We start from the raw sequence: 25,109 nt of genomic DNA on the forward strand, positions 1-25,109 counted from the left end.
AGGTGCAGTGGAGAGTAACACATCATCGATTATAAAATATTCTCAACCACAAACACTGATCAGTGATTAGAGTTTTTCCAGCCTTCAAAATAAACGATCACTCTTATAGTTCTCAAGGCCACGTCTGAAAGATGTCTGGGTTGGGAGTTAGGGAGATGAAACCTAGACTTCGTTTTATTTGGAGAATTTTGAGAAAGTGCAGCTCATCCATTAAGGAGATGGCATATCGAACGCTAGTGCGACCTATTCTTGTCTTCAAGTGTTCGGGGCTCCAATCATGTCGGTTTAAAGGAAGAAACAGAAGCAATTCGTAGGCGTGCTGTTAGATATGTTACAGATAGGTTCGATCAGCACGAAGGTATTAAGGAGACACTACGTGAGCTCAAGTAGGTATCCCTGGAGGGAAGATGAAGCTCTTCTCGTGAGTCATTATTGTGGAAACTTAATAATTATGGTTCGTATGGGGCTCTGTTTGCGAGTGGAACATGTAAGGAAATGACTAGTAGGGGTACGAGGAACCCTTCCGCCGTGCGGGATATGCATGTATGAGGACGCTCTGAAAAACAATGCCGCCAAACTTTTATTCTGTTCTCAATGTCGCTTAACGTATCACATGTCATGCATATTACTCACAAGGGAACACTTTGGGTTCACCAGATGAACAAGTTCTTTGCCCTCAGGTACGATGGTACAGTTCTTTCACATTGACAACCCACAGAATATAGGAATAAAACAGATTTTTCTCCCACACTGCGAAATAATTAAAATGTATTCTGACCTCGGCAGACGTCTATTTACCAGATTTCTATGCCATCACAAGGACATCTGGGGCTTCAATAAGAGATTCTCGAACTCTGAACCCAAACTCGCGCTAGGTTTCTTTAAAACTATGAAAAGGAGAGAGGTTAGTGTGAAAGAAACCGTTTTGAGCTTGGTACGCAAGATCAAGACATTTGTTCACCTGGTGATATAAACGGATCCGATGGCATAGGTATAACCGTGTGACGTTTACGGCTTTCGATGTTGGAAAAAACTTTGTGAGAAGATTTTCTGATCTTATTCTGTTGAATGATTCTACAGTCGAGAAACAATATAATAAAGCTGCAGTTACTAATACAGAGTCAATTCTTTTCACCAACGCCTACCGTTGTGCTGATCTATATCTGATACGAACCAGGATATTTAGAGGATTACCCTCGACAGTTTAAAAATCTTGCTAATGTTTGTTTTATATTCTGTTCTCCTATGTGTATGCCACGTGCAAAATTTCATTCGTTTTTTTGTACGGTGTAAAGAAACGTTCTGTTTTAGGTATTTCCTTACAGATTATCCTTATTACAATGATTTTCTATCATAATAATAAGTTACTTATTGGTTTCACTTAAGAAAATAACACATACATGAAATGGTGAACTAAAAAAAGAAAAAAGAAACTGTAAAACGCAAAAAAAAATGATTTAAAACATAAAACAAACCTAGTAAAACAAACCATAAGAAAGATACTGAATGTCTTGATATTTTAATTGGGTATGTTGACATTACTCCGACAACAGATTGCGTACAGCTTATTTTTCAAAAATGGTGTTTCAGAAACAAGCTACATTATACATTTATGTTTGTGGCTTGGAAGCATCTGCAATTTATGTTGTAACAAAAGTTGCTTTTTTTTTCAAAATAAATTAATGGTGGTGGGGTATTTTGTAAAATTTCAAGTTATTACAAAATTGAATCATATTATTACAAAATTTAATCATACAGTTTTCAAGAACGTTAATTACACGTCAACGTTTATAAGAAAATAATTATTGCATATCATTTTCTCGAAGATAATCGCTCTGAGTTTAAACAGCCACATTACATTTCTGCGTGTGTTTTACATCTTAAATGAGTAATTAGGCCCTCACAAAAAAGGTATATGTTGCATTATTTTGCAGCTTCTGTTCACCCGCCAAGTTTCATCAGGGTCTTTCATTTACAGCAGGGAATGTTCCATTGTCAGTCGACTTTCCCGCTTCGCTTACTCAAATTGTAACCCTCTGATTTGTAGCGTGTAAAATAACTTAGTGTAACGTTAAATATGACGGTACGTGAGAAACAGCACATTGTAATCGAGTGCGAAGAGTCCATTCTCACCTAGAGCACCCTCTCCCTCAGCATAGCATTGCCACACCAGAAACTAACGCTGCGGCACCTTCAACAACTCGACGCCTTGGGCTCACTTTCATCGATCACACTGCATATAGTCTCGACTTGGCCACATCCGATTTCCATCTGTTTCCGATACTTAAACAACACCTGCGAGAGCTTCACTTCGATAGTGATGAGGCGGTGCAAGCAGAGATGAGGTTGCGACTCCGCCAGGAAAGTCTAACATTCTACAGTGCCGGTATCAACAAATTAGTCTCTCGTTGAGTGAAGTGTGTTCTTCGTCAGGGTGGCTATGTTGAGAAACAAATACAGAGACATGAAGAATAAAGATGTGTAAAGTTAATAACGTTTGTTTCATTCAAAGGGCTTTAAGAATTTTCACGGCAAATGATAACATCATTTACCGTAAAGATTTTTAGCAGTTACTGCTTCAGCCATGTTTAAATGTTTGCTTTAAGAGTTTTCTCATAGAAAAGTGGGAGGCAATACTTATCAATATGCTCTCATAGATGTAAATGTAGAATACTAGCTACCCAAGTGCGCATTGGCTCAAAGCGAAGAAGACAAAGAGGAGTGCAGTTGGAGACAAGCTGGAAAACAATTATGATGGCTCTCGCGCATATCAATGTATTGTTGATGTTAATTTAAATGTGGTTCATATTGGGTATTAATTAACACTAGCATGGCTCGCCGTGTTGTCTTTTATATAGTTTTGTCAAATTGTGAATTTCGTACTGAAGTTCGTGGCCTATAAAATCGACATATCACTCTCTGTTGTTGTTGTTGTGGTCTTCAGTCCTGACCCTGGTTTGATGCAGCTCTCCATGCTACTCTATCCTGCGCAAGCTTCTTCATCTCCCAGTACCTACTGCAACCTACATCCTTCTGAATCTGCTTGGTGTATTCATCTCTTGGTCTCCCTCTACGATTTTTACCCTCCACGCTGCCCTCCAGTACTAAATTGGTGATCCCTTGATGCCTCAGAACATGTCCTACCAACCGAACCCTTCTTCTAGTCAAGTTGTGCCAAAAACTCCTCTTCTCCCCAATCCTATTCAATACCTCCTCATTAATTATGTGATCTATCCATCTAATCTTCAGCATTCTTCTGTAGCACCACATTTCGAAAGCTTCTATTCTCTTCTTGTCTAAACTATTTATCGTCCATGTTTCACTTTCATACATGGCTACACTTCATACAAATACTTTCAGAATCGACTTCATGACACTTAAATATATACTCGATGTTAACAAATTTCTCTTCTTCAGAAACGCTTTCCTTGCCATTGCCAGTCTACATTTTATATCTCTTCTTCGACCATCATCAGTTATTTTGCTCCCAAAGTAGCAAAACTCCTTTACTACTTTAAGTGTCTCATTTCCTAACCTAATTCCCTCAGCATCACCCGATTTAACTCGACAACATTCCATTATCTTCGTTTTCCTTTTGTTGATGTTCATCTTATATCCTCCTTTCAAGACACTCTCTGATTGTTTCGCAATTCAAACAGTAGCTTTTAAGAGTCATCACATAGGTCCTTATGTTTCCATTAATGTATGGTACAACAGAAACACCATCCTGCTAGCTTTAGACTTAAATAAAAGAGCAAGGCAAACTGCATTGTTAAAATCTGTCACTGATAGGAGAGCTTCGTCGTTGTTACTTTATTCTTTGGCTCTGCTTTTATTTTCGTTCTGTATTCCATATCTGAATGAAGTAATTTTTGTTGTCATGTCAAAAAATTTATTCACACTCAAACATCATTTAAAATATGTGACGCTGGGCATTTGTTCTAATTTACCTCTGGACATTTAACCTTGACGGCCAATATATTTTTTAAAAACAATATTACTTGGTCATAACCTTAAACGGTCGATGAATTTACGTATTCTTCTCTGAAAATCGCTTTCAGTCTTTTGTATAACAACGTTGTCATCAACGTACAAAAGCGTATATTAGTATGTAAGAAGTCAAATCACACTTCTTGATTATCACCTTACTGAAAATTGTCGTAAATGCAATTATTAAATTGGTCCCACTCTCTTGTATTTACAAATATTGTCAAGTGCATTATATATTGGCACCGACGTAATAAGTGACGTGCCTTTTCTTATAAAATTTTTATGCCTCATGCAAAATCACTATTTATGGATTTTATCTTTCGCGAATACTATCTTCACACCAAAAAGTGACATAGTAGCACTCTCATCTCCTGTTAGCAATTTGTAACGTTAAAAAAAAAAAAAACAATGTCTTCACTATACGTGCTTTACAGGGGGCGGTGTATAAACAGATAAGTCAGTCACAACGACTAAAAATTTTATCGCCAGAAACAATGTACCGGTTTGCCCCTTATGGGGCCCCTGTGGCTAGGAGTGAATTTATTCTCCTTGCGAAAGTGTACGCCATATATCAGGGAAAGGGCGGCGCGTTCGAGACTCTATTCCCAGCCTCATTTGAATATTTATTGGTCGGTCCCTCTTTGGCACGATGCCTTCGCCAAAGGTCGCATAACATTCCCCGTATACACAGCAGCACCACGTGCTTGCAGTAGTGTTCAACTTCAGCTATGTGAAGTCAGCCGAGCGTCCACAATATAAAGTCCGTCTTTCCACTGTTGGATACATTGGCCACTAATAGACGTAATAATACAATAAATTCTTTACTTCGAAGTTTTACTCCATAGAAAACTGCAAGCTGTGTGTAATTCGTAATTAAACCAACGGTCCGTTCCTGAAATCGCTGCTTTGTCAGCTCATGTCATGTCCACTTGTTACAGGAATATCATACTGGAACAGATTTAGTTTCAGACCACGCACTTAGTTGGGACGAAAAAAAGTCGCAATCGGTTAGACAGTACGGACAGTGATCTATGTTATTCTATAAATTTTTCAATCTTCTGTGTGATATTCGTGTGAAGGACTAGGATGCATAAGCTGTTAAGTTGACTGTAAGATAAATCTCGAACCTCTCGCTTCTTGCTGTCTTCGGAATTGTGTGCATGATATTTTTCCTAAAGTCTGACGATGCGTCCCCAGTCTCATACCTTCTAAATGCCAACGTGCATAGTCATTTTGTTACCACTTCCCCCAATGATTTTACAAATTCTAATGGAATCGAATCTATCTCTTCTGCCTTATGTGATCTTATGTCATCCAAACCATTCTTAAATTCCGCCTTAAATACTGAATCCCCTATCTCTTCGCTATCGACTCCCGTTTATTCTTCTGTCACGTCATCAAACAAGTCCTCCCCTCATAGAGGCTTTAATTGTACTCTTTCCACCTATCCGCTCTCTCAGCTTAATTCAACAGTGGAATACCCTTGTACTTTTCATGTTATCACCGTTGTTTTTAATTTCACAGAACGTTGTTTTGACTTTTCTATATGCTGAGTCAGTCCTTCCGGCAATCATTTCTTTTTCGATTTCTTCAGACTTCTGAAGCAGCTATTTCGCCGTAGCTTCTATGCACTTCCTATTTAATTCATATCTGTATTCCTTCTTTTGTCCACCAAGTGAAGGATTTCTTGTCTTGCCCCTGGTTTCCTCTCCGTTACCTTCCTCGTACCTATGTTTTTGTCTCTAACGTATGTGATTGCCCTTTTTAGAGACTGCCCTCAGAGCCACTCCTTACCCCAATACCTATGGCCTCACAGAACGTCAAGCGTATCTTCTCATTTTTCATACCCCACTTCTACGTGCATTGATTCTTCCTCATTGGTCTCTTAAACTTCAGCCTGCTCTTTATCATTACTAAGTTGTGATGTGAGTCTATATATGCACCCAGATACGTCTCACAGTCCTATATCTGATTTCGGTATCGCTGTCTGACCGAAATGTATTCTTACTGAAGCCTTATCGTATCTCTCAGCCTTTTCCAAGCACTCTTCCTGTTGTTGTGATTCTTGAACTAAGTATTCGCTGTTACGAAACTGATATTTATTGTAGAACTCTACCAGTCTTTTTCTTCTCTCATTCCTACTGCCAAGCCCATATTCTCGCGTAATCCTTTGTTCTACTCCGCCCCCTACAACTGCATTCCAACACCCCACGGATATTAGATTTTCATCTCCCTTCACGAACTGAATGGCATGTTCAGTATCCTCGAATACTGTCTATCTCACATCAATCATCTTCTGCTTGTAAAGTCGGCATGTGTAACTGAAGTAATGTTCTCGGTGCTTGTTTGCTGTAGATTCTGATGTGAAGGGTCCTATCACTAAACTGTTCACACCAACTTAGTCACTGCCCTACCTTCCTATTCATAACGGATCCTACGTCCGTTATGCCATTTTCTCCTGCTCAACTGTACTCACCTGACGAAAAATCCTTGTCTTCTTTCCATTTCACTTCACTGACCACCGCTATATCTAGACTGAGCCTTAGCATTTCCGTTTTCATAATCTCTTGCATCTGCACCAGGGTCAGATTTGTGACTATCAAATGGTTCAAATGGCTCTAAGCACTGTGGGACTTAACATCTGAGGTCATCAGTCCCCTAGACTTAGAACTACTTAAACCTAACTAACCTAAGACCATCACACACATCCATACCCGAGGCAGGATTCTAACCTGCGACCGTAGCAGCGGCGCGGTTCCGGACTTAAGTGCCTAAAACCGCTCGGCCACAGAAACCGGCTTTCCGACATTCCGTGCCCCAACTTGTAGAACGTTATCGCCATTGGAACGTTATGGTTTTGTTGGTTAGCCAGTTTTTTTTATAGTCACCTCCCCCTTGGCAGTAACCCCCCCAGATAATCTTTTCCCAATGGAGAGATCATCATGACAATTACAGGCGACGCATCCTGTGGATAGACATTTTGTGCCTTTATTGCAGTGGTTTCCATTGCCTTCTGCATCGTCATGCCTTTGGTCAATCCCCTTTCAGCGGCAGTTTCTCAACCCAAGGATAAGAGACTGCCCTGATCCTTTGTAAGCTCATCCGCACTCTTCGGCACGGACGTCGGTGGAATTCGAATGACTTCTTATGTCGGAATTCTTCGGACGCCAATGCTCAATATGGTTTCTGCTGCACTAAGGGGCTAAGGGATATGTCCCGGTTTGATCTGTACAGCACTGATAATCATGCAGGTGCATCATGGTTTGCAAGTGATAGCACATTGGTGCGCAATTTGTCCCATATAGAATCCATGTGGCTTTCAGTGAGCCGTGTGGCTCTATCAGCGATATTCCCGCCGCCAGTATGGATGATGTTTCCGGGGGTGTGCCCAGAGCTCACGGTGACGCCACCTACCACGTCGATAGGGGAACAAGGGGTAAGTTCTAGCAGGCAGCGAGTGTTTTGCTTTGGGTCCTCACAAGTGAAATGCCGTGTGGCTAGGGTCTTCCGTCGGGTAGACCGTTCGCCTGGTGCAAGTCTTTCGAGTTGACGCCACTTCCGCGAGTTGCGTGTCGATGGGGATGAAATGGATAACACAACACCCAGTCCCTGAAAGGAGAAAATCTCCGACCCAGCCGGGAACCGAACCTGGGCCGTTAGGTACGATATTCCGTAGCGATGACCACTTTTTTTCCTTGCTGATTTCATTTTGTTCGTTATTGTTCGTTCTATTTGTTCGGGGCGGACGTCCCACGACTTTTGTTGAAGTTCATCGTGGATACGCTAACTCAGTTTCTTATTACAGAGGGCAGCTAACCCGTTGACCGACCAGAGTGAGCTACCGTGCTGGCAGCCACTCAGCTACAAGGGGTGGACTATTAAGGTCCCTAAGGTGGTGTCACGTGAAACACAACACATAGTAGCTGTCAGGTTATTTAATTCACGGATTTTAATTATTGAATCCCTTTGTTCGCAGATGTAAGGGTACGACATGATTAGTTATACTGTATTCGTGTGACGCTATAGGAGGTAGTGTTAGCAATGGTGATACATTTTGACGGCCATAGGGTGAACTGGAGCAGACAGTGGTGAGTAAGGGACATCTATCGGTATCTCGTCCCGTTGCTGGCCTTCCGTTGTCGCGGCCCGGTGCCACTCGCTGCATTTTAAGAATTCATGCCGCGCCACGCCGCGGGCGCACCACTCAGCGCGCGGCCTTGTCGCGTTACACGGAAACACGCCGCAAGTGCAGCTGCGCCGCCGACCGCTGTTACATTTATGATGACAAGCGAGCGGACGAACGACCCCGTCCGCTGCCGCCGACTCGCCGCACTTGTGAACTACAGGCTACTATCTGATACGAGGAATGAAACAGGATGATGCCCCGATATGGTACAGGTTTAATCAAGGGGATTCGTGAAATAATTTGTTTGCAGTTAATAATATGGAAACGTTATTTATGAATATATGACAGTTTTATTATTATTATTATTACTATTATACACGTGCCGGGCACTATAGAACTGCACGAAATATTCTGTTCTTAATTTGGTGTTTGTTAGTGTCTGATTCATGATGTTCACCGTCTTTTTGTCAAGGCCTCATGATGGTTCCGATTTATCTGTAAATATATGTATCTGGACCAATCTGACTCTGATTCTAGTGAAATACTGATAGGGAATTATGTGGGCAAATTATTGTTATTATTAAGTCTGATGTTTCGGACAGTAAGATACAGCCCGTTAAGATAAGTTAGAAGATTATCGTCCAGGCTTTCCAGCCAACAGATTTATCCACAGCCAGTCTAAAGAAGCCTACAGTTACTTGTAGAATTATAAACCAAGAACCGCCTTACAGTGTATGGTCGAAGATGCTCCAGGTACCTTGATCCACTACCGAATGGCGTGTGGAAAGGGTCATTGATGATAAGTATCGTATCAGCAATAATTTCTCGGATTTTCCTGTTGTGGTCATTTTGTGAGAGGCATGAGGAGAAAGTAATATGTTGACCGAAATATATGATCTCGAAATTTCAAGACTAAACAATCCCGCAACGAAATCCGCCCCTCGTCGCAGCTTCGGTGAATCAGTTGTCCGTTTAATAGAGTTCGTCTCCGGGGTGGCTTGCGATATTTACTCCTGAATTGTCTCTGAACTGTTCTTGAAACCATAAGCAACACTGCAAACCTTCTGCACTCTTTTACTACTCTTGTACGACTCCATGATGACTGTTGGAATAGCTCACTCGCTCTTGCAACCTTACGGGAACGTCGGGAACTACCAGTGTTAGGCGTGACTAAAACTTGAAAATATACCGCATTTAGTGCTGTATCAAACCATTCTTTAAGTTAATTTCCCTTTTCACAATTAAAGATTTCATTTTTGTAAATAATCTGTAAACATCTAAGAATTTTCGGGTGTGCATCCGGCTGCATATGGGAAAATTATAAAAATAAGAAATAAACAGGGAAAATTTGAGAAGTGTATAAACAATCTGCATATACAGATATATGGCATTTCTTAATGACTGCTTTCACCCTCCGCTATCAATTAATACTTTGTTTCTGTATATCACATGAAGCGTTCCAAAATGGTTCAAATGGCTCTAAGCACTAACCTGAGGTCATCAGTCGCCTAGACGTAGATCTACTTAAGTCTAACTAACCAAAGGACATGACACACATCCATGCTCGCGGCAGGATTCGAACCTGCGACCATAGCAGCAGCGTGGTTCAGGACTGAAGCGCCTAGAACCGCTCGGTCACAGATGTCGGGTGAAGCGTTCAATTATCAGTTTTTAATGGATTTTGCAATAGTATCCTATTTTGTTAGGAAACATCTGAAGTTGTTATACAATGTGGTAGTTATAATAGGTATATTAAGGAAAATGCCCTATCAGTCAAACCATAAAAATTGGAAATGGAATCTGTACGGGAAAGTGACAAAGAAACACCTAGCTGAGTTTTGTGCTGAAATGTTTAACGAAATGCAGACTGACAATGATTTTCGTAATGAAACTGTGTTGAGTGACGAAGCCACCTTCCACTCCTGCCGGAAATGAAGCGGCACTATTGACAGGTAGAAATGGGGTGCGCAGGAAGCTCGTCACTCAGCGAACATGTACGGGACTCGATTAAGATTCTTCTTTTAAATTTTTTTGAGCTGTAAGCTGTAACGAGATTTACGGTCCTTTCTTTTCTGCCGAGTCAACTGTAGTTGACATATTGTAACTGAAAATGCTTTAACGTTTCCCAATGCCTCAGTTACAACGGGATAAGTGCACAGAATTTATTTTCTAGCAAGGTGTTGCGCTACCACATTATCGTCATGTATCGCGTATTTCCGGGGAATGTGCCGACTTGGATTGGACGTGGTGGAACAATATCCAGGCCACCACAATCATGTGATTTAACCCCAGTGGACTTCAATGTGTGGGTTACATCAAAGACGGAGCCTTTGTCGCTCCGATTTTGGGAAACGTCGACAAGCTACGACAACGGATAGCACAAGCAGTTGCCGCCATACATTAAGACTTGCTTCATAGGGTTTGTCAGGAATTTGATTACAGGTGAGACTTTTTTTGTGTTACAAAGGATAGCCACATTGAACTTTCGTAAACTAAACTTGAAGTTTTGCTGCATTCAGTGCTGTATCTAAATGTTACTTTCATATAACTAATTTACAAAAAGGCTGTATTTTAACTACCAAATTATTCCGTGTTTTATATCTTTATAATTATGGAAATGTGTTTCACTGCATTCTACCAGGTTACACAGAACACTGGTCCAGCATGGCCTTCATTATACCTTGCGCTTTCTAACTATCCATCACATATTCAACTTAATCCATAATTCCTACTTTATTTAATTAAATATTAAATTCGTCTGATATTAAAGGCTTTTGTCATTTCAGACTGGCAATTTAAATATAATATTTAGTACCATAATTAAATAGACCACAAGTAGATGCCTCTACTGAACTGGTCACCTTTACTTTTTATCATGTTTTTAGAACAATTTCACTTGATTTATGTTAAGCACTTGCTCACAAATTTTATATTTTGCTCAATTGGGCATAGCACTTGCTCTCAAATTTTGTATTTTGCTTAATTGTGCATAAAGTAATACACATGCAATAATGTGTATGCTCGGAGGGGAAGCGAAGGGGAAACCCCTTTCATTTGACATACATGTTACAGTTACAGCTTGTATCTATTTCAATTGGTGGCGGGAAATGGAGCACGTGTAAACGCAAGCAAGCAGTACATATGGGTCATTCTGTCACGCTGTGCGGATCGGCATTATAGGTAACTTGTATGTTGGGAGGTGACAGTGTGGTCTTAGAACTTGGAAAGTGATTGAGTTTTACCGACAAGCGGCCGCTCGAATACTTTATACACAAGAATTTCTATTCAGATGGGAATCAGTAAGTCAGTTGGAAGCTCAGGCATTATGCAGTGTTGAATATCGGCGATTATTTTCAGCTGTATATGAAATTATTATTGAATAGGACTTGAAAATCTACTAATGATTATGCAATTTCTAATACCCTGACTGCTACACTAAACTATTTATTTATGAGTTAGCGAATATTTTGTGCTTGGGACTCTACTGTCACCGACTGATGTATATAAGCTGTAACTGGTAAATCTGCTGCTACTTTAAATCGCAGTCACACAATATTCATCTGAATAATATTTAATTTTATTCTTGCTTAAGGAGTACTTGTAGGGCCACAATTTTAATTTTTGTGTTCTTGAACTGATCGAATAAATCATCAATTCATTATAATATAAGCCTTTTGGCATTGGCTACATCCATTATTCATGAGAATTTAATATTTTTAGCATTTTGTTAATTTTTGTTTTATCACAAATTGTATGTAATTAAATTAGCGTAACTTGCATGCTTAAACAAATTTTACGGACGCAGCACAGGAAAATTTTACTTTTGAAGCGAGTTAAACTCCTAGGAATGAAACATGCATGGCTCCACTCTACGATGATTTCGAGCCATTGTGCTTCACCCATTTACCTCTAGTGTTTAATCAAGTCGCAAGGAATTATTGAGTAAACAGCATTAGACAAGGTCCCTCGCAATACTCACTCTTATTTCCAGGCGGTCATAGGACTGTAAGCGTTCTCGAACAGATCCATGTCGGATATCAAAACTGTTGAAATAGATTTCAGTCGTATAACAAAACCTTTCTGGATTCCATCCTGTGTGGTATAAATGTAAATGGGTGAGAAAATCTTTAGTGCCTTTGGTATGTCTAGAGCAGGCTGGCACTTGTATGGATAACCTGCGCGCAATGAGAGGAGGTTGGAAACTGCATTATATCACAACTAAACTAAAATTCGTATTATCATCTGGTCGCCTCCTAATTTAAAGTTTATTACTTCCACGTTAACAACGCCCTTAGAAAGCATTGGAGTATGACTGCTGCTTTCAACACATGACTCACAGCAAGCCAGTCCCCAAAAACCTCTCACAGTACAAGAGGAAACGAGTTTCAACATCTCTACCGATTGCCCAAAGCGGCATAACACTCCCCTTTCTTCAGTCCACCAAGCCTTCATAAGAAATAAATTGTACCCAGTCTCTGCTAAAAGTGAACTTTATAACGTCTCCCCGACCAGAGACCGAAAATTCTCTGTGGATAGCACGTTTGGCTAAGTCAGCACTTCTTAAGCGTACTAGCAGGACAGTTATCAACTGACACTGTTCGCGAATAAATAAAGTTTCACGTGCAAAAAATATAGTGAATGTTATCTTCTATGCTAATGGTAGCGCTTTATCTGTGACACTCTGAGTAAATAAGGTCTCACTGAAGTTTCCAATCGACACAAGCTTTCCATTTACCTAATTTGTCTGCAGGCATACAAAAAGCTGTGATAGCCAAATTCTCGGGATTTCGTAGTTCATTGTTCATCTACGGCGATCAAGAATTACCGGTCAAAGGCCAGTTCATATCGGATGTCACAAATGAAACAGGCTTCACAGTCCATGAAAGACCGAATCAGATTCACCCTATATTCTCACCAAAGATTTGCAAAACCTGCTTCAAAAATATAAAACCATTTCTTCTGTAGCAACATCTAGCATTAAAAATTACTAACCACGCATCACCTTGAAACTGAAGACTTTGCCAAAATTCTGTTAGACACACAATGTTCCATTTGATTAAAAGGCAAAGTGGAAAGAAGTTAAATCGGCCTGAACAGAATGGCATTCTACAAACAATTATCAGTAGCCATTGGACGACGGCAATCGTTGTTGCACAAACACCTAATAGGACAATGAAAATTAGCCGTGATATGAAGCCGACAGCTCATGCAGAATCGCTAAAGGACTCGTATCCTAGTCCTAAACAGGATGATTTACTGTTTAAATTAGCTGGAGGCGTATATTTTGCAAAACAAGATCTTGTCCTACATACTCCGTTTCGATATCGTCAATACAAAGGACGGCCACTTATGGTTACCAGTGCACCAAGTTTGTCTTAGAAATACTAGAACCATTTATTAGGAAAGCAACTTACGTTGTGAAAGACCTCAACGATATCATTGTCTCAGGGAAAACTCCTGAAGAGCTGTTTCGAGATATGGAAGGTACTCGTACATCTAAGATTACATAAGCCTCAGATTTGAAATATAGCACCGAAAACTGGATATTCTTACACCAAGAACTCCCATAATTAGGACACATGCTGCTCAAGATAGCATCAGGCCGACACCACAACACACTGTGCAACTAACAAGGGAACCTCCCCATCGCACTCCCCTCAGATTTAGTTATAAGTTGGCACAGTGGATAGACCATGAGAAACTGAACACAGATCAATCGAGAAAACAGGAAGAAGTTGTGTGGAACTATGAAAAAAGTAAGCAAAATATACAAACTGAGTAGTCATTGCGCAAGATATACAAAATCAAGGATACTGCGAACTTAGGACCGCCATGGTCCCGTGGGTAGCGTGAGCAACTACGGAACGAGAGGTCCTTGATTCAAGTCTTCCCTCGAGTGAAAAGTTTAGTTTTTTATTTTCAGACAAATATCAAAGTTCAGGCACTCACACATAATCAACTTCGCTCTCCAAAATTCTAGGACATGTTTAGATTTGCTTGGACATATGCAGTATTTGACGGTCTACACACGGAAAAATTTTAAAACGTTAAAAACATATGTTTTGACAGAGCATAGGGAAAACTGTGCGACTGTGAAACTGTTGCATTCATTTGTTGCAGTTTATGTGACAAACTCTTATGTTTTCATCACTTTTTTGGGAGTGATTATCACATCCACAAGGAAACCTAAATCGGGCAAGGTAGAAGAATCTTTTTACCCATTCGCCAAGTGTACAAGTTAGGTGGGTCGACAACGTATTCCTGTCATGTGACGCACATTCCGTGACCAGTGTCGTATAGAATATATCAGACGTGTTTTCCTGTGAAGGGATCGGTTGACCTATGATCTTGCGATCAAATGTTTTCGGTTCCCATTGGAGAAGCGCGTCCTTTCGTCTAATAATCGCACGGTTTTGCAGTGCGGTCGCAAAACACAGACACTAAACTTATTACAGTGAACAGAGACGTCAATGAACGAACGGACAGATCATAAGTTTGCGAAAATAAAGAAATTAAACTCTTCACTGGAGGGAAGACTTGAACCAAGGACCTCTCGTTCCGCAGCTGCTCACGCAAACCACGGGACCACGGCGCTCCTGAGCTCACACTATGAATGATGTAGCCTATATTGCGCATTGACTACACAGTTTGTATATTTTGCTTATTTTTTTCATAGTTCCACAAACTTCTTACTGTTTTCTCGATTGATCTGCGTTCAGTTTTTCAAGGTCTAACCACTGTGCCGACTTATAACTAAATCTGAGGGGGGTGCAATGGGGAGGTTCCCTTGTAAGCATCCTCCAGCTTCCAAGGACCCAAGCAACTCTGCACTGTTTTAGGCCGAATGACCTACCGGAGAAAATGCATTCCACATGTAGTAGCCTCTCTATAATCGAAGTGCTTATTGTACTATTCTAACATTCTGCGTGGTGTCTGTTTGTTCTAAGTCGTGTCTCCCTATCACTTTCGCGCAACGACGCTCTGGGCGTGTTTTTTAGGGAATTGACTAGTTTGAGCCTGGGACCTGTTGCTGGTAAGGAGACGCCAGACCACACATGACACGTAGAGTTCAGAAGAGTTCAGTGAGACTAGCGATGATATAATCAAATACTTAATGATTTCAGCATCAGCTCCACTGCACTCCCTGTAAAAGAATCTTAATACTAACTAAATTTAGTGGAAGGGGTTCAAGGCTTTCCTATTTTTAGTTAGCTGGTAAAATAACGTCGAACAAGCAGTTACGTTTACCACTGAAATTTTTATTCTACTCACAAAACATTGTTTATAAATTAAATCCCACTATTAAGAAAAGGAAATATTTTAATACAGCATGATAAAAACCAACTGCGTTCAACAAAAATGTGAACGAATATTCCCTGAATGGGTTCCCAAGTTCTATAATGAATCGAAGAATGACCTATGCCATATCACATCTATAATCTAGGTTTAAATTAAGTTTCATAAAAGAGAAAACTATCAAAATGGTCTACAGTGATCCTCAATTATCTTTCCCACGAAGTTTAATTGACCATCGACACTAGTATTATGTAAAAAGGGGATGTAACAGATGAGACTTCTGCAGTTGTGAGTGAAGTCTTATGCGCTCTTATGCAGCATCGCGTGCGTTCATTACCTTGTCGGTGGTTAGGCAGTGTCGGGGAGCGGCGGGCGGCGCAGCTCCACACACCTCGCCGTCTCGGAAGCAGCTCCCTCTAACCTCTCCTTACTACAATTTCCTGAAGTTGGTTTAAGAAAAAGGTATCTGGCTGTGTTTTGAAGTGACCAAACAGGGTCTCAATGTTAACCTTAAGCTCCACCTACAAAATTCTGTTTAACCAATGAGAAACGTCATACTTTTCGTGGTGGGGCAATGTTTTTAATGTTTGCAACGTAACAGAGACACGTATAGTCCTACGCTAAAACTTGCATCTGGTGTGGCCCTTTTAGTGTTATCGTAAGATCTATACTGTTCTTCTGGAGGGCTCTAGCTTTTAACATGGGCTGGGGGATGGTCTTGGCGGTCGGCCGTCGATGTGGGTGTCCGTTCCTTATCGTAGGGCCTTCTAGCTTACACGAATCTGCTCTCGGCTTCTGTCCTCGTTTCTCCCCTCGGAACAGTGTCTGTTTCATAGTGGGAAGGCATGATATGCATTTAGGCGTTCTTGTGTTAGTCTGTGGTATTCCACTTGCTCAGTTGTTGATCGAATTACTTTGGGTAATTTAATGTCAGGATTTATTCGGAGCTATGTGACATACTGCCGGATTTGCGATCATGTCAGGGTTTTCATGGAAGGTGTTGGATTTGCCTAACACCTTACACTATTACAAAGAGGAATAAAATGGATATGAAACAATTAATACCAATGCACATATGACAAATTAAATGAAAAAGTTTACTAGACACTAAATGTCCTATGAGATGCGATCCACTAAAATGAAAACTGTAACAGCACATGCTTCCAAATACAGAATTGGTGCAGCCTTGTCACACAGACGGCGTGGTTCAGAAAGACTGATCACGTTCTCATCCCAAACACTGACAACTGCTAGAGAAATAGTAGTGCAGCAGTGCAGCTCGAGCTGCGGCCTGAGCCGAAATCCAAGCGCTTACTGACACCTGCTGACTACCTACTTATGCTGTAACAGTGGCTCTGAAGTTACAAGAAGGACGCTGGAGCAATAACCGGCGATTCGAGATGTTTTTGAAGTGCTTGGCAGGCCACAGACTTGGCCACAACAAGACCTGCATTTCCACGTATAAAAGCTTGCCATAGAGCCAGGCTGGGAACGCTACATCAGGTGGACTTCGAATTGGCGTCCACTGTCTTTGCTGCTGCCTCGCGGCCTCTGACCATCTTCTGCCACTGCTGTGGGACCGCCAGCCAGGGGTCCTGCTATAGGCTGGAAGGGTTCTGTGTAGAGCTTATCCTCCCAGCTCTGACCCATTAGGGTTCAACAGTGCCAGCCACCGTCCTCCAGCCAGCGGTCCTCGGTTTGACCCTTGTCTACTGCCGACTTGCTCTGAGTACAGTAACGAGAGGAGAGGTGCCACCATCGGGCACTAGGGCAGAACGATCAGCCACAAGCGAGGTTGTTGAGAAATACTGAGGAAAGCGTTGATACTGAAGCTGCACCTCCAGCCCATTCTGGCCTGAATTCACTGGTGCCGCCATCACCCCCTCCTGTGGGAATGGTAACTATGCATTTCCAACATAAAAGTCAATAACGTATTTGTCACCACTGGCTGCATTCATCTTCTACACCTATTCTCCACCTTCGCCAGAAAACTACTCATCCACACCACCCAGTCAACACCCTTCTTCTGACTGGTCCAGGCCTCCGACGATTTTGAAATCCCACTGCATACATGTTGGCACGCTATGTCAACATGACGCTCTCTGGCTGCTGTTTCGGCGACAGCGGCCACAGTCGAGGTCTTCTCTCTCGTAACAGTGAGCAGTGCAGCACAGAACTTGCTCTGACAGGGGGAAACTACTTTCTTCTGGCCACGACTATGGATTTCTTCATTACTTTTGGACAAGGCTCATCATACTATAACACAAGAAATTTTATTACATAAATGAAAAATAGATGTAGTACCCTTGAATCACTTCTTTGTGGCAGGATTGCTTGATAAGTTACAACTGTTATTGACCATAAAAGCATCACTTGATGCACAAATTAACAGAGTGTTTTCTTGCAGTGTGACTTTTCAGATCTAAATGAACGAGTCCATAAGAAAGTTTCGCTATGACTTTGGTCGTACTTTGGTCCTGTTCAGAGACGTTAACGCCTTCAGATGGTGCCACGAACCGGGACAGAGGGCTTTCCATCTCGCTACTATATTAACCTCAACGTGAGGGCGTTGCTATGCTAATAGGGGAGGTGTGGTCTTCAGGCGGATTGCAGCGATCCCTCGCTAAGGTCAGTGGTATCGATTCACATTGCCAGCTTCGATGTGGCAATATGATCCCTGTACGATACCACAGAAACATCCAGCAGTATGGACTGCCTCTAGCTATTGTGTGTCTGTTTTCCTCTTACGTCTCAGGAGGTACGCAGTCACAGATACAGAAGTTTGTGTGACAGCTTTCTCATAGCACCTTTATAGGCAGCAGTGTCAAGCTGCATACTTCTCCGTGCTCCCTTAGTAGCGGAATCTCATTGAGTACTTTCCTCAGTGTTTTCCTTGTCTGGTTTCTAAATTGCAAGTTGATTGAGCATCGGTTTTAATCGCTACATTCTACTATCTGTAGTAAGTGTTCCGTGTTGTAGTCCCCAGTAAGTTCACGCCTGCGTGGTTCCGTAGTGGGCTTAGTGTTTGTGTGTCTTTCACAGTCAGTTATGTATCACACATCCGTAAATTTATGTTTGCTGCCCCCGTGAATGTTCCCATAATGTTATGTAGTTGTGGCTTAAGACATAAATGTTTCTTTCGTGTGTGAACCACCTTTAGGGTTACACTGTCGGTTAGTATTTGCCCATCCCCGTTTCCACTCTGACGAGTGGTTGCCAATGGGACAGGGACGTTCGCTGTGCGTGTGAAACGCCGGAGCTTTCGTCCTCCACAACTGTTTGCCGATGCGTCATAAGGTCAGCTGTACTTACAATTTCCTTGGTTGTGCAGTGTTAGAGTAATAGAATACTGCTTTCTGTAGCAGTGAACATTGCTTTAGCAATTCTAGTGATATGCAATGAAATCTGCACCACCTTAGCTCTCACGCTGTATGTTCCTGGAACGGAAGACCGGTCAAAGTGCCGGCCGAAGTGGCCGTGTGGTTCTAGGCGCTGCAGTCTGCAACCGCGAGACCGCTACGGTTGCAGGTTCGAATCCTGCCTCGGGCATGGATGTGTGTGGTGTCCTTAGGTTAGTTAGGTTTAACTAGATCTAGGGGACTAATGACCTGAGAAGTTGAGTCCCATAGTGCTCAGAGCCATTTGAACCGGTCAAAGTGGCACAGTAGTTAGCACACTGGACTCGCACTCGCATTCGGAAAGGGGGGGGGGGGGCAACGGTTCAGATCCGTTTTCTTCATTTCCCTAAATCGTTCTATACAAACGCTGGGGTGGTACCTTTGAAAGTACATGGCCAATTTCCTTCATCTTCACAGCAATCCGAGCTTGTGTTCCTTCCCTAATGACGGAGCGATAAACCTTAATCTTCCCTCTTTTTGGAAGCATAAGTGCGTGTGTTTTGAATTACTTTTCGGCTGACAAAGGATTTGTTAACTTACGAACAGGTTATTTGCGATGGGAGTATCTGAGAGAGAGTTTTATTCCGCTGACTCTGTGGTATGAAGCTGTTTATCTCGTTCATTGTCGGTTTATTCAACTAATGTGTGTGCACAAAATCATGTTGTCGATTGGTGCTGATCTCTCTGGTCTTTAGTATTTGTCTTTGGGTATTGCTTGTATTCTGAACACACGGCTGTGCAGTTATCTGAAGTTGCTACCGTGTGTTCATCAGTTTGGTTTGAGATTGACGTGTACTGGTTGGCTGAAAGCAACGACGTCCACGTTTGTGGCTTTCAGTGGACTTTGTAAACGTGTTGGTTCAGTTACTGGCGCACTTGCCTGTATTTTATGTCATTTCCTTGTTGTGTGTACAGAACTGTGATCGTACGCTCTTTGTCGACGTTTGGTGTTGTCGTCAGAGGCGATTCTACCTCGCACAAATATAACAGTGTCACGGGTATAATTCTTTTAGCAACGATTTAGTAGGGAGCTGGCTGTTAAGGGTACCGTACTGCTCCATGCTTGTGGTATCTCACAAGTCAGGCTAGAGTCTTCTTAATGATAATATAATCTGACTACTTAGGTTAAGCTATGGCTATTGCTGATTAGTATAAGAGTTTGTTACAATCCTATATTCCTATGTTATTTTATAGTAGTCGCCTATTGGCATATTGTAGGTCGGGATAGTTATTAGTAAGTGTTCTAATCAAGTAGCTTGTGTTTGGCTTTGTGTCTACTAACGTTTGGTCAATATTGGTACTGCTTGTGTATGTCAGTTGTCAGCTATGTGTGTCACTATGTCATGGTCTTGGTAGTTTCATAATGCTAGTGCTTTTCCTACTGCATATTTTACGAGGGCAGGAACTGTGAAGTAGTAAATAAATGATGACTCAGTGTTTTGGTTTAACCCAAGACTGCTAAACCTGAGTAATATTTACTATTGCAGTAGGGTATAAACAGAACACTTTGTACTTAATTTGGTATGTAACAAATGATTGCATATCTAATAACTGTAATTAACTAATTTATCATCTATAAATAATTACTTACTTTGAAAGATTAAAACGATTTTGCAGCAATGTAACGTTTTTGTCCCTTTAGTGATCTAGGGTTAAAATTAATCCGACCGAGGAGATGTTTTTATTTCATGACTTTAAATGTTGTGAGTCGGTGGTGTTAGTTGGTGAAGGACCACATTGGTTTCATAAATGTCTGTTCTAACGCGTCCGCTTCCCATTGTTCTCAGTTCTTCAAAGGAGCGCGCCATCGTTGTCACGTTGGTCAAGATGGCGCGTGGCTCAGAACTACCACGTGGGGCGATACAGACTGGCATTGGATTGCAGGACTTGTGAATGAAATTTGAGTCGGGTTGAGATGAATTAAAAAAAAAGGGAATCTGAGAGTGAAATGTTTCACTGTCAGTCGAACCACAGACAGTCGCACATATCCAAGTGCTCCACTCTCCATTCCGGAACCGCGCGACTGCTACGGTCGCAGGTTCGAATCCTGCCTCGGGCATGGATGTGTGTGATGTCGTTAGGTTAGTTAGGTTTAAGTAGTTCTAAGTTCTAGGGGACTGATGACCACAGATGTTGAGTCCCATAGTGCTCAGAGCCATTTGAACCACTCTCCATTCACTTTGCCCTGGTATGCCTTTCACAATAATCAAACTGAAAACTAAGCTCTTGCAGTAAACTTTGCTGTCAAAAAGTTCCAAGAATAGATTTACTGCCGAATATTGAGTCTACCTACGGATCGGAGGCCATTGGGGCCTATACTAAGCCCAAATAATAAGGTTCCTTCTGGAATGGACAACACTTACAGTAACAGGCACTGCTTTGGTCGGACTATGATTAAACATAACTTACAAGTCCACATGTTAACAAGCAAACGCAGATTTGCTGTCACAAATGTCAACAGGTAACGGTGAAAATTCTAATTCTTTTGATCATACATGTTTCACTTTGCGTATCATCAGTCAAGGCACTGTCCAAAATTGTCCTTTGAATACCATCCTGATAGTACAATAAGCCAAATGTTCCAGCGTTATCCAAAATAAAGTATTACATTCAATCGGGGTGTACGTCACTTAAAAAATTAAACAACAAGAAATAAATCAAACTTGTAATTGAGACATGCTGTCTCTGTCTACATAGGTTTCAAATGCTGGCAGGTCGATACGATTGGTTTGCTCAGCAAAAATACTGTATAATTTGCCGCAATGCACACTCCTTCCTTCGAAAGAGACATACGACTCCAGAGTGACATCAAAAGTCAATTTTTTGGTCAAACTGAAAATGGTTGAATTGGGATATCAATGATACTGGAGCATCACATGCACCAAACGTAATGTCAGCGAGCACTGCTATTGCAAAACCATAGTTAAAGACATAGAACTGATGTGGCCTACGTGCCACTTGTGCCAGAGATACCAGTTAGCCCCCTGCAGAAATATTTTTCATGACCACAGGGATCAGAACCCTGGTCGCAACTGCACGTAGACCATGCTCGATCCTGATTTTAGAAGGTACTGGTAGAGTAATCAAAACTGGATATATTCGTCATTTGGGAGTGTCCACGACCCTTATTTAGACACAATTGTCCAATTTTAATCTGCAGATCGCTCTTAATTTTTAAATTACGGGCTTAGGGCCAATTACTCTTCTTCAGATCATAGTTACAGAGTAACATGTCAGTACAGAATATGATATGCGCGATATTTCGTAACCACAAAGTTACTTCGTAACTGTACCAAACAAACTGCAGATTATCAAATCAACCGTTATATGTAACGACACTCAACTTTTGCCACAGGAGTCACTATTTTCTCTAATCGAAATGGCATATAACGTTTCAAAACCGCACTATTTCACTTGAAGCAAACTAACTCGATGAAAGATTTCTAAGAACAGTCAAATCTCACAACCAAAGTTAAGACAATATTACAATAATAATAACGCATTATTAATTTTTCTTTCACGGTACAGATCCACTCCACATGATACAAAATCAGCACAAGGAGTGTAAGAGCGACTACACCGTAGTCTAATGCCAGTACTAAAGACGCACGTGCAATCACAGATTGAGTGTACACAACAATCGACAACGAAGAATTCAAGGTCAGCGTTCAGTGAGCCGTCTCCGGGATCTCCAGCCATCAGCAGTGGAGCCCAGCTGCAGCAAACTGAAGGCCCGCAGATGGAAGTCGACATCGCGCCTCATCCCACAGACAACTGTGTTTCGCACCTTGGCTGTATTCCGATCACAGTTATTTCACACGTCACATGACAGATGTACACTGTTTACACTCACACGGGCTACTGTGTAGAAGTATGAGGATAAGATTAAATACTTGGAAATGGCAACTTGGCGAAATGAGCTATTCGTATAGCATAAAATACTGTGATCGGAATACTGTCAAGGTAGAAAATTTGTGGCTGTGCCTCCCGACATGAAAGAAATACCTTTTCGTGAAGCTGGAAAACCAAGTAGACAGGAGGACTGTGTCGTTGCAGTGGGGAGAGATTGGTTCTTCCGCTTAATTTTTCCAGCCAAACTAGTATTTCGTGGCTCCTTACGTGATGCAGAGTGATATCACTTAGTGTTACAACACACTGATCAGTATAGAAAGAAGCGTACCATGTAGCTCCTCAAAGCTGAACATCCAGCATATTCTGAGAATGATATCCAGTGATTCCCAAAATGATTAATATTTACAATTTCATTTTCTCCTTGAAAACACATTAATCTTGACTCACGCAGCGCTACTTTCATGTTTAATTATTGTCCTTTAACCAAAATATTCTTCTCTCCATTATTCACCTTAATCTGCAGACAGCTTTCCTCGGAATCAATTCTACACTTCATTACAGTTAGCCAGTTTATTACGAGAACCAGTCCAATATTAAGAGAGCCAACAATTAGTACACTCTGTTCGTATTCATTCTCTTTAATAGGAAACTTCAATAAGGCCTGCCCTTTAATGGGTTTGCTTCTATTACAGACGGCACTGACAATAATTACGCTGTTAACAGAGAACTTAAGGAATGCCATCCTGTTATTTAACTATGTAAATAAGGTTTTAGAAATTGCGCTCGTTTCACTCGCTGAATTTATTAAAGCACATATAATTATACCACAGGTATCGATTTTAACAAAAGTCATTGAGATTTATTTTTCTGTTTCTTCCTCTTGCAGGTGCAAATCTTCTTCTACCCTATCAACGCGTTCACACTGAATAGCATTCATCACTATTTCTGACTCTCCCGTCTCTAATTGAGTTTCGGAGATGGTCACTTCCGAAACTTGGCATTGTTTAACGGTTCATTATGCCTACGATTATGATTCGGTGAACGATATTGTGGTCTTTCTCCGTTGTTAGGTGGCCGTTTCGGCAAACTGTTTTGGTTGAGTCGATTGCGTGTGTCATAATTTCGTCGATGATCCCGTCATCTATTCGAACAAATCTACTTGGATGCCTGTGCCCTTAGAATTCCTCTCCCAGCCGGCCATTATTTCAACTCTGATAATGAGTGCTGTTATTACTTTCTTGGTATTCTCGCTTCGTGTTAAGTGCTTCCCATGCTGTCAATTAACAAACACACTTGTTCCATTTTTAACTGTGACGTAAGCTCAAGCTTTACACCAAGTGCGAAGGGCAATTTCTGTATTAAAAACGACATCAGTTCTTCTTCCTCCACCGCATCGTCTAAACATGCGTTGTCGTTCCAGTACCGTGATGTCTCGCATAATTTGGGGAGGGAATGGGGGGGGGAGGGGTAAGAATTTTTGATTTAACGTCTCGATGCTTGTTTTTAGACTAATATTTATTTAAAAATGCGGTATCAGATTCTTCATACTTGTTGTGATTTTCAGACTCTCCGATACCTCACACATGCGCTTCCCTTTCATGTGACTGATGCAAGTCCAAATTTTAGCTCGCTTATAATAAGGCTTATTACAAGGCTTATTATAAGGCTTAATAAAGGCAACAGCACGAATATCGGGTTTCGGATCATAGCTCTAGAAATTTCCGGTGCTCAGTCCATTGTCACTATTGGTTCTATCTGCAACGCATAGCACTCAAATTCTCTTACTAAATGCGATCGACTTTCCCTCATTGCCAGTAATAATGATTGGGATGATTTCGTTATTTAGCGCGCGTATTTTTTTGCCCGCATTTTTCGTCAACTTGTGTCCGAAGTCCTGTGATTTCCGTTTCATTTCCTCATGTATGATGTTACGTTCCTCTCTGAGCTGATTATGATTTTCACCAAATGTCTTAGTAAGCTCGGTTCGCAAATTATTAATAATGTCTGTTTCTGTGTTCACTTTTGCTCCCGAATAGATTCTTATTGCCTTTGCAATTCTTTACTTTTCTTATCCATGAGTAATTCTGTTTCCCTCATAACTGAGTAAAGAAGTCATTACTAACAACAGTTGCATGGGGGCTTAATCATTATGCAATAATTTAAGTAGCTGTGTGTCCGGTTACGAGGTCTCGTAACCGGTCGGCTCTGACTAGTAATAGCACGCAATCTGACTGCATAAAATAACAATAAAGAATAAAAGGATATTTCCGTTAACACAATTGATTAAATAAGTCCCCTACAACTATAAAGGCTACGAAACAACAAAGCACATGTGTAACTGTTCTGTGTGTGGTAGTGTGATTCAATGTACATGTATCTGGCACGGTTCTTCCTCAATACGACAAGATATTTTAAACACCGTTTACAATGAACTAATTTAAAAACCA

This window comes from Schistocerca piceifrons, chromosome 2, assembly GCF_021461385.2.
Source record: "Schistocerca piceifrons isolate TAMUIC-IGC-003096 chromosome 2, iqSchPice1.1, whole genome shotgun sequence".
NCBI lineage: Eukaryota > Metazoa > Arthropoda > Insecta > Orthoptera > Acrididae > Schistocerca > Schistocerca piceifrons.